This window comes from Triticum urartu, chromosome 6 (genome assembly GCF_003073215.2).
Source record: "Triticum urartu cultivar G1812 chromosome 6, Tu2.1, whole genome shotgun sequence".
Lineage (NCBI taxonomy): Eukaryota > Viridiplantae > Streptophyta > Magnoliopsida > Poales > Poaceae > Triticum > Triticum urartu.
In genome coordinates this window covers 159,809,322-159,820,007 of record NC_053027.1, presented here as the reverse complement: position 1 = coordinate 159,820,007, position 10,686 = coordinate 159,809,322, and positions in this window count along the sequence as shown.

The window sequence follows — 10,686 nt, the reverse complement described above, 5'->3', positions numbered from 1 at the left end:
GGCCGACAGTTGTACACAATATCCGGGTCAACTTGTTATTCTTCGCCCCGCTGGGCTACAAACTATCCTAGGAGGTATGCATTAGGCTTAAGAAGAAAATGGACTTTAAGAAATAATAAATGGGATGTCATTATAATAAGTGGGCAGTAACTATAAAAAAAATGCACCAAACGCGTAATTAGTTTAAAAATATATTATTTTGGAATTTGAAAATTTTAATTTCATTACTTGTTTTGCGCACAATATTTTGTTGGATTTTAACGTAATACAGCTTTATTTTGAAATTATATTTAATCTGACTAGAAATTTCGGATAAAAATATTTCGGATCCCATAAAAATGTGGGAAATTTTTTGATTTCTGTTTTGAGCGGTTGGTTGAAATTATTAATCTTTTTTTTGAGGAATGGTTGAAATTATTAATCATTGTCCTAGCTAGAAAATGGGTTGTACTTTTAACAAACCGTAAATGGGCTGTAGTAAATTCCATTATAATTAAAAAATGGGATGTACATTCTTACAAATCGCAAATGGGCTATATGTTCTCTGCCACACACTTGTGGGCCTTCTAAGTTGACGCGTCCCCTAAAAAAACTAAGTTGACGCGTATGCAAGGCTTTGTCAACAACACACAGTTCTGGCAGCTGTGGACGTTGGATGTCCATCCAACGGATGTCGTGCTTCTTCTTCAATCTCAGATATTCTTGCTTCAGCCGCCCAAAAAATGATTCCTCCCCCTGACATCTGGGGCGCACCGTTTCGGAGGCTGACCTGTGGGCCTACTAAGTTGACGCATACCAATGGCTTTGTCAACTTAGTCAATATAAACGATTCTAGCTGCAGTGACCGTACGATGTCCATCCAACGACCGTAGTGCTTCTTCAACCTCTGGTCTTCTTGCTCCAGCCGCCCAAAGCAGCGTCGGTCGTGCCGCGTGCTCCTGCCTCCCGTGGTCGGTTGTGATGCCGCGAAGGCCTCATCGCCCCCTAGTACTCCCACCGCTGGCCAGGCCATCCCTCTACTCATCCACACCCCCTGTTATTCTGCGGTGACGGCAGCCTCACACCGCAGCGAACCAGTGAACCCTCATACTCCTCTACACGTGGGCATCCACTGTTGCGTCTTCCCTGGCTCCGCGTCATCCCCTTCCTAGGCCTCGCCGTCGTCCACCGCCCTGGTGCTCTCGGCGCGGTGTGGTCAACATGGTCAAGGAACAGCTTCCATCGGACGTGGACTGTACGTGAAGAGGCCGACAGCTGGGTCCACGGCCGTAGCAAGGAAGTGCCTCCTTATTACGTGGAAAATAATGATTCCTGCACCTGACAGCAGGCACCCACCGGATGGGCAACCGTATTTCGCGAAAAAAACATTTCCCCCCTGACTGCTGGGACCTACTAGCTACATCATCGCACGCAAGGAAGTGCATCTGAAAAAAAAACCGATTTGCCCCCCTGACTGCTGGGACCCATCAGCTACATCTTCGCACGCAAGGAAGTGCCTGACAGTCGGGACCCACCTGGTCGAAGCGTACGTAGAGTTGCCATTCTGGTCACGAACGTGTACGTACATACCAGTCGATGTAGAGGTGCGCATGTGTCATAGTAGAGGCACGCACGTAGCATGTACACGTACGTACATCGGCCAGTGTGCAAGAAAGAAAATACGGCCACGTACGTACATACGGGGCGGGGTCTCGAACGCCTACTCGCACATACGTACGGTCAGGGCTCGTGTACATGACTAGGTCGGAATGGAGAAACAGCGTCGTCGTCGCCCGCAAAAAAAACAGCGTCGTCGTCGTGTTCATGGGGAGGCAACGGAATGCTTCATGTTCATCGGGAGGCAATGGAACGCGTGGGGGGCAACCGGCTTGGACGGAACATCCGATGGAAATGAGGCCTGGCGTACCGCTGAACGGAGGAAATGGCCTTGTGTTCGACCGGCCATGTTCGAAACGGGATCCTGTTCATCGGGAGGGGTCTGGCGTACCGCAAAACAGAGGAAATGGACCTCCTACGGTCGAAACGGGGTCCTGTTGATCAGGAGGGGTGTGGCGTACCGCAAAACGGAGGAAACGGACTTGTGTTGGAGCGCTATACGGTCGAAACAGGGGTCTTGTTCATCGGGAGGGGTGTGGCATACCCCCTACAGGATACTGTTCATCTCCACCGTCGACCCCCTCTAGCCTCCATGGGCTACTGTTCATCCACCGTCGACCTCCTCCAGCCTCCACCTGCGACTGTTCATCCACGGGCTCCTGTTCATCCATCCTCCACCGCGCGCGACTCCACCGGCTACTGTTCAACCATCCCTCTCCACGGGTTCCTGTTCAACCAACCCTCCACGGGCTACTGTTCATCCATCCCTCCACCATCTACTGTTCATCCAGCCCTCCATTGGGTCGTCCTGCTCATCCGGCCCTCCACGGGGTTCTATTCATCCAGCCCCAACCGGCTCGATCGATTGGGGTCCTGTTCATCCAGAGGCAACACCACGGCGTCCTGTTCATCCACCCCCATCGGGAACTGTTCATCCAAACCCCCCAGCAACACTCACTGTTCCTCCAGAGGCATCATCGACCGGCTTCAGTTAGCAGCAGTAGCGAAGGAATCGCACGATCGGGTTCAGTTAACAGCCATCGATCGATCGCTCGGGTTCAGTAACGCGTAGCCTGCAATGCAATCGCTCGGGTTCAGTAGGCGAACGCCTCACTCGGGTTCAGTTAGAGCCCAACGCCTCGCACCCATGCGCGTGCGTGTACGAGAGAAACACGCAAACCTCTGTGCATCGCTCGGCCCCGACCACCCACCGTAACCGGGAACACCCTGATATTTTCCTTGCCCTCGCTTCTACCATAGTTTTTTCCGTCATGGACGGCCCAAAGAATGTCATGCGGCTACATCTCCGGCCCGCCAAGGACGAAAAGCCCATTTTCTATCATGATTTTTTGTCATAGAAGTAGGAGCCCACCACATCTATGATGATACTGGGTTTTGTCACAATTATCGTCATAGAAGTGTCATAAGTATGACAGAAAAAAATTTCGTTTGGCCCAAAATGTCATGGATGTGTCTTTTTTTTAGTGATAGGGTTAGTTGTATGTTGATAGGACTATGTATTGGAGGGCAAGAGTGACAGAAGCTTCAACCTAGCATGGAAATTGATGCATACGGGATTGAAGGGGGACCAATATATCTTAATGATATGGTTGGGTTTTACCTTAATGAACGTTAGTAGTTGCGGATGCTTGCTAATGGTTCCAATCATAAGTGCATAGAATTACAAGTCAGGGATGACATGCTAGCAGTGGCCTCCCCCACATAAAACTTGCTATCGATCTAGTAAAGTAGTCAATTCCTTAGGGACAATTTCGCAACTCCTACCACCACTTTTCCACACTCGCTATGTTAACTTTATTACTTCTTTACCTAAACAGCCCCTAGATTTTATTTACGTACTCTTTATATTCTTGCAAACCTATCCCATTACACCTACAAAGTACTTCTAGTTTTATACTTGTTCTAGGTAAAGCGAACGTCAAGCGTGCGTAGAGTTGTATCGGTGGTCGATAGAACTTGAGGGAATATTTTTTCTACCTTTAGCTCCTCGTTGGGTTCGACACTCTTACTTATTGAAAGAGGCCACAATTGATCCCCTATACTTGTGGGTTATCACCCTGCGCCGGTAACTTCATCATCATCGTCAACACGCCGTCGTGTTGGCGGAACTCTCCCTCGTCCTCAACTGGATCAAGAGCTCGAGGGACGTCATCGTGTTGAATGTGTGTTGAACACGGAGGTGTCGTACATTAGGTGCTAGGATCGGTTGGATCGTGAAGACGTTTGACTACATCAACCGCGTTACTAATCGCTTCTGCTTTTGGTCTACGAGGGTACGTAGACATACTCTCCCCTCTTGTTGCTATGCATCTCCTAGATAGATCTTGCATGATCATAGGATTTTTTTTTGAAATACTGCGTTCCCCAACAATGGCATCTGAGCCAGGTCTATGCGTAGATGTCATATGCACAAGTAAAACACAAAGAGTTATGGGCGATAATAGGCACACTGCTTACCACCAACGTCTTTGATTCGGCGGTATTGTTGGATGAAGCGCCCTAGACCGACATTACATGACCGCGTTCATGAGACTGGTTCTACCAACGTGCTTCGCACACAGGTGCCTGATACGTCTCCAACGTATCTATAGTTTATGAAGTATTCATGTTGTTATTTTATCATTCTTGGGTGTTTTACAATCATTTTATAGCAACTTTATATCCTTTTTTGGGACTAACCTATTGACCCAGTGCCTAGTGCCAGTTGCTGTTTTTTGCTTGTTTTTTACATCGCAGAAAATCAATATCAAACGGAGTCCAAACACCGCGAAACTTTATGGAGATTTTTTGGACTAGAAGGAACCCAATGGGCCAGAGCTGCACCTGGGGGGGTGCCCCGAGGGGGGCACAACCCACCAGGGCGCGCCAGGGCCCCCTGGCGCGCCCAGGTGGGTTGTGCCCACCTCGGTGGCCTCCCACACCCCCTCTTTGCACTATAAATTCCCAAATATTCCGAAACCCTTCGGGGTTAACCTAGATCAGAAGTTCTGCCGCCGCAGGGCTCCGTAGCCACCGAAAACTAATCTAGACCCGTTTCGGCACCCTGCCGGAGGGGGGAATCATCTCCGGTGGCCATCTTCATCATCCCGGCGGCCACCATGATGAGGAGGGAGTAGTCCACCCTCGGGGCTGAGGGTTTGTACCAGTAGCTATGTGTTTAATCTCTCTCTCATGATCTATATCATGGGCTTTGTTAATATAGTCGGATCATATGATGTTTCTCCCCTCTATACTCTTGTTGTGATGAATTGAATCTTTACCCTTTGAAGTTTTGTCTTGTCGGATTGAATATTCAGAGACGAGAACACATGATATATGTCTTGCGGTATGAATACTTGAGGTGACAATTGGGGTATCTTATTGATTCACTTGATATATGTTATGGCATTCAACTCGCGGGTTCCCGCGGTGATATTGGGGTAATCTATGAACAGGGGTTGATGCACATTTTTATTATCTTTTCTCCGACGGAAACTTTGGGGTCTCCTTGTAGTTCTTTGTGTGGATTGAGTATTATGAATATTAATATGCTTTGGTGTTATTCTAGTACGAACTCTAGGATAGATCGAACAGAAAAATAGCTTTGCGTTATTTTAGTACGAACTCTTGAATAGATCGAACGGAAAGAATAGCTTTCAGGTGGTTTAGTACCCTACAAACAATTCCTATCTTTTGTTCTCCGCTAATAGGAACTCGGAAGTGATTCTTTGTTATACTTTGAGGGATAATCATATGATCCAACTATGTTAGCACTGTTGAGAGAATGCACTAGTGAAAGTACAGACCCTATGCCTTGTTTTTAAGCATTGCAATACCGTTTTTGTGCCCGTTTACTATTTTATACCTTGCTATTTTTTATTCAGATTATAAAAATATATTTCTTCCATCCATATTACACTTATATCACCATCTCTTCGCCGAACTAGTGCACCTATACAATTTTCCATTGTATTGAGTGTGTTGGGGACACAAGAGATTTTTTGTATTTGGTTGCAGGGTCATTTGAGAGAGACCATCTTCATCCTACACCTCTCACGGATTGATAAACCTTAGGTCATCCACTTGAGGGAAAATTGCTACTGTCCTACAAAACTCTGCGCTTGGAGGCCCAACACGTGTCTACAAGAATAAAGTTGGTTAGTAGACATCAAACTCTTTTCTGGCACCGTTGCCGGGGAGGTGAGTTCTTGAAGGTATATCTTTAGATCTTTCAATAGAATCTTTTAGTTTCTTGTTTTATCACTAGTTTGGTTTATAAAAAGAAAACTACAAAAATGGAATTGAGGTTGCATCATATTATTGATCATCACTGGTGCGCGTCGGTCCTAAACAAACTGTTTTTAACCCCTTTCCGTGACGGCATATGGAACCATCTCCAAGTGAGTGTGGGCGATAGGGGGGGGGGTCCTTCCCACACGATCCAGAAGCCATCATGGATAGGGAGCCTTGATGCATACACACTGGTGTGCGTCAGTCCTAAACAAACGGTTTAAAACCCCTTTCCGCGACGGCATCTGGAACCGTCGCCAAGTGAGTGTGGGCGATAGGGGGGTCCTTCCCACACGACCCAGAAACCGTTGGGGATATGCCCTCCTGGCACACACGTTCGGCAAAATGAGGTCGTGTGCGACCGACGAGCGCTCAAATACGGAAATACGTATAGTAGAGCTAAAAATACAATTATACGGCAAAATTGTTTCCGGTCGCAAGTACATCCCACACAGTGAGTCCCCGCTAAACATTTCCGTTTGTATGTACATCCCACACAGTCACTCTAAGGAAAACATTTCCATTCATAGGTATATCACACACAATTTTTCCCGTTAAATCGTTTGTGATAGCGTTGCCATTGCACACGATATTAATAATTTTATCGTTTGCGTTATTGAATGCATCACACACGATGCGTAGAAAGAAACTGTGTGGTGAAGGCTGTCAATCACATGCACTTTTTATGTCATAAGCGTCTGCGCAAGGTGGCCTAACGCAAAAAGTTTTCAAGAGAAAGTCGTGTGTGCAGTGGAGATTGATCGCACACGTAGTGGATCCTAGAAACGTTTCTGATCTCCACGTATATCGCAGACATTTCGCTTTCACAAACCGTGTGCAGTGTAATCCCTATTTAATCCATAATTAATCCAATTAATCCCTAATTTAAAAATCACATGTTATGAATTTGAAAGTAGGCAATCACTTATTTCATATCCAACCATGTTTATTACAAATATAGATTCAACCACGAATCCATAATTCAATGCACAGGTACATATACTGAAGAACTACAGAAGCACCAAGTAAAGAATGATGAACCACAGTTGTACTAAAGAATGTAAAGAGAGAGGTGAAAGACATTCTGGTTGCTGGAGAAGGTGAATCAGAATGCCCATATTGTGCCCTCCTCCATGCGTAAGGCATGCACGACTCTAGGCCAACCCCTTGTGATGGCTGCCCGTCCATCCTTCACTGTATTCATTAGGACCTCTCGATGCTCATTGTAGTCTAGATGAAATACTTTAACCTTCATTTTGTGTCCACCAATCATGTACTTTGCGAGGTAATCTTGAGTGAACTGCTTCGGGAACCACTGGGAACGAAAAAGATTCAGACATTGTTGTCTAACAACTCATTATGGGCAGTAAAAAGAGAAGGGTGTAGAGTTTGTAGTTACCATCCTACAGCTCACTGTTGTGTAGGATAGAGCATACACAAATAATTTGCTTGCCACCATTTGTATCTTTTTGCTAATAATCCTTATCAGTTTCCTCACTTGATGCTTGTTCATCAATATCTCATTGCCCCATACGCAAAAAGGGTTGATGCATGGATCCTTGACAAGGGCATATGTACCTACAAACAACAAGTCAATATTAGAAGCTAACTAGTGTCCAGGCCTGGATCTATATGCACTACATTATGGAATGATGGGGGAGTACAAGCTGAGGGATGAATCTAACCTCGGCGGAAAATGGTGGCCACTCCTGTTGTTGTTCTGCATAAGTAGTGGAAAGGCATGATAAGTACAACAATCTTAACATCAAACAAATATAGCAAAGGTAAACAACATCATCTCCAAATGATAGCATGAATGTGTTGGTCTCAGCATGCTGTTAAAGCAGATATAAAATGGAAGGCAATGTTATCGACAGTAGGCTTAAAAGCCATCAAATATTGCAATTCAAACTGGTATTGTTGAAAATGAATAGAATGTAGGTAATGCTTAAACATCACACTGGATAAATGTGTAAAACTGAAAATAAAGGGCATGTGTTAACTACACCAGGAATAACTGGAACCAAATATAGCCGTTCAAACTGGTATTGATGTAGTCGAGCGGCACAGTTCCGACTTGCACATAATGAACCACACATTGTGAATGACTGAAATAAACAAGGCATAAATGGCCAGTATAACAACCAAATATAGCTATTGAAAACTGGACAGAGTCTCACTGCAACCAGCCTAACAAGAAAATACAGGTAAACATGGCATATGCTTGAAAACTGGACAAATGCTCACTGCAACCAACCAAACAAGCAAATAAAGATAAACAAGGCATCTGCTTGATAACTGGAGAAATGCTAAAAAAATCAACCTAACAACCAAATACAGATAAACAAGGCATCTGCTTGATAACTGGACAAATGCTAAAAAAAGAAACCTATCAACCAAATACAGATAAACAAGGCATCTGCTTGATAACTCGACAAATGCTAAAAAAAGAAACCTATCAACCAAATACAGATAAACAAGGCATCTGCTTGATAACTCGACAAATACTCACTACAACCAAACTAAGAACCAAATACAGATATACAAGGCATCTGCTCGATAACTGAAAAAATGCTCACTTCAACCGACCTAACAACCAAATACAGATAAACAAGGCATCTACTCACTATAAACAACCAAATATAGCCATTCGTGAAACTAAAGTGGACAATTCATACTTAAACATCACATAGACATATTGAACAATACATTTTTGCATAAATGAAATAATTAAACACGGCACAGTTAAAGCATCGCATGACAAATGCTACTACAACAAAGGGTATGGGTTGGCAAGCTAGAAAAGGTAATATTTGCTGATAGAATGTTGCCTCACATTTCATGGACAGGATCCTTCCAGTTGGAAGAGCACAGACCCATGGTGCGCTCTCTGATATCACAGATGGGCTATTTCACCTTGGAAGAACCTTCGTGGGTGCCCTCCTCGTGGTCCTGGTCGATGAGATCTGACTTGGAAATTGAGGATCCCAAGCCGCCGCCATAGAACGTGTCCTTCAGAAGTGACAAAATGGGCTCGATGGCATATAAAGCTCACAAATCCTTGACTGCTTGGCGGAGGAGATCAACGGCAGGGCCTGATACGTCTCCAACGTATCTATAATTTTTTATTGTTCCATGCTATTATATTATCTGTTTTGGATGCTTAATGGGCTTTACTATGCACTTTTATATTATTTTTGGGACTAACCTATTAACCGAAAGCCCAGTGCAAATTGTTGTTTTTTTGTCTATTTCAGTGTTTCGCAGAAAAGGAATATCAAACGGAATCCAAACGGAATAAAACCTTCGCAAGGATCTTTTTTGGAACAAACGTGATCCAGGAGACTTGGAGTGGACGTCAAGAAAGCAGTGAGGAAGCCGCGAGGCAGAAGGGCGCGCCCCCACCCTCGTGGGCCCCTCGTAGCTCCACCGACCTACTTCTTTCGCCTATATATACTCTTATACCTTGAAACCTTTGGGGAGAGCCACGAAACACCTTTTCCACCACCGCAACCTTCTGTACCCGTGAGATCCCATCTTGGGGCCTTTTACGGTGCTCCGCCGGAGGGGGATTCGATCATGGAGGGCTTCTAAATCAACACCATAGCCTCTCTGATGATGTGTGAGTAGTTTACCACAGACCTTCAGGTCCATAGTTATTAGCTAGATGGATTCTTCTCTCTCTTTGGATCTCAATACAAAGTTCTCCTCGATTCTCTTGGAGATCTATTCGATGTAACTCTTTTGCGGTGTGTTTGCCAAGATCCGATGAATTGTGGGTTTATGAACTTCATTATCTATGAATATTATTTGATTCCTCTCTGAATTCTTATATGCATGATTTGATATCTTTGCAAGTCTCTTCGAATTATCAGTTTGGTTTGGCCTGCGGGATTGATCTTTCTTGCAATGGGAGAAGTGCGTAGCTTTGGGTTCAATCTTGCAGTGCTCGATCCCAGTGACAGAAAGGTAAACGACACGTATTGTATTGTTGCCATCGAGGATAAAAAGATGGGGTTTATATCATATTGCTTGAGTTTATCCCTCTACATCATGTCATCTTGCCTAATGTGTTACTCTGTTCTTATGAACTTAATACTCTAGATGCATGCTGGATAGCAGTCGATGTGTGGAGTAATAGTAGTAGATGCAGAATCGTTTCGGTCTACTTGTCATGGACGTGATGCTTATATTCATGATCATTGCCTTAGATATCATCATAACTATGCGCTTTTCTATCAATTGCTCGGCAGTAATTTGTTCACCCACCGTAATTCATGCTATCTTCAGAGAAGCCACTAGTGAAACATATGGCCCTCGGGTCTACCTTACATCATGTAAGTTTCCAATCTACAATTCTAGTTTACTATTTATTTTGCAATCTATACCATAAAAATACCAAAAATATTTATCTTATTATCTTTATCAGATCTCACTTTTGCAAGTGGCCGTGAAGGGATTGACAACCCCTTTATCGCGTTGGTTGCAAGGTTCTTATTTTTTGTGCAGGTGCTAGGCGATTTGCGTGTAGTCTCCTACTGGATTGATACCTTGGTTCTCAAAAACTAAGGGAAATACTTACGCTACTTTGCTGCATCACCCTTTCCTCTTCAAGAGAAAACCAACGCATGCTCAAGAGGTAGCAAGAAGGATTTTTGGCTCCTTTGCTGGGGAGATCTACGCCAAGTCAAGACACACCAAGTACCCATCACAAACCCTTATCCATTGCATTACATTATTTGCCATTTGCCTCTTGTTTTCCTCTCCCCCACTTCACCCTTGCCATTTTATTCGCCCTTT